Raw genomic sequence first — 1,111 nt, forward strand, 5'->3', positions numbered from 1 at the left:
AGAGAGAGAGAGAGAGAGAGAAAGAGAGAGAGAGATAGAGTGTGTGTATGAATATTTTTAAAACAACGTGCCCTTTGTCAACTGGGCACGCTGTCCCTCACGTCTACCTATGATTTTAAAATAATATACAGTATTTACCTGGAACATCTAGCTCTCACTGGCAAAATTGAGGGCAAGCGAGGCAGGGGTCGGCCCAGAACAACATACTTAGGGAACCTAAACAAATGGGTAACAGGGAAAGATCAGGGAAACGTAGCTTTTTATAGAGCCTCTGAGTAAAGGAATGAATGTAAAACCATGATCGCCGACGTCTGTAGCAGATTTTGACACTGGATGATGATGATGATGATGATGATGATGATGATGATGATGATGATGATGATGATGATGATGATACGGTATTTATTTAGTCCAGCAAGGAGGTTCTAAATAGTACCATTTTTCGAACCATTTCTAACCTCTGTACACTCCGGCCGGGCGCCATGACTTCCTCCAGTCTGACCTACTTAGACTGGGTCGTGGCAGCCCTCGTCCTACGTGATCTCTTACTGCGTAAATAGCGGCGTAATTTTGTTCGTGTAATTGTGAGTCAGCGTGGTGGAATCAGGCTCTCGTCAAAACAATCAAATTGAAGAAACTTGCTTTTTTTCAGTTGGTTTGTGAATTTTTATCAATTTTTTGTTTTTTGGCTCAACACCTTTCATGCCCATTGAAGAACTCATTTCTGTGTGGATTTTTCTGTAAAACGTTGATTAACGGCACAAAAAAGTTAATTTTCAGTTACCACGGAGTCTTAAGCTAAGGAAATAACTAATCTTTGGCTGCCATTTTCTCACAAATTTTATCTCTGAAAACAGGTGACCCCGCCTCCTTCATTCGCAAATATCTTGACTTGTGTCATAATTACCCCTTCTCCCTCCTTTTCTCCGCCCTCTCACTCTAGACACTTGCACTCTCATTCATACGTGCGTACATGCACACTCACACACATACATACACACACACACACACACACACAAACACGCACACAGACACATACACACATACACGCAAACAAACATATACACATACACGCACACATACTCTCTCTCTCTATCTATCTATCTATCGA

The sequence above is a fragment of the Aplysia californica genome, unplaced genomic scaffold (assembly GCF_000002075.1).
Source record: "Aplysia californica isolate F4 #8 unplaced genomic scaffold, AplCal3.0 scaffold00412, whole genome shotgun sequence".
NCBI classification, from domain to species: domain Eukaryota; kingdom Metazoa; phylum Mollusca; class Gastropoda; order Aplysiida; family Aplysiidae; genus Aplysia; species Aplysia californica.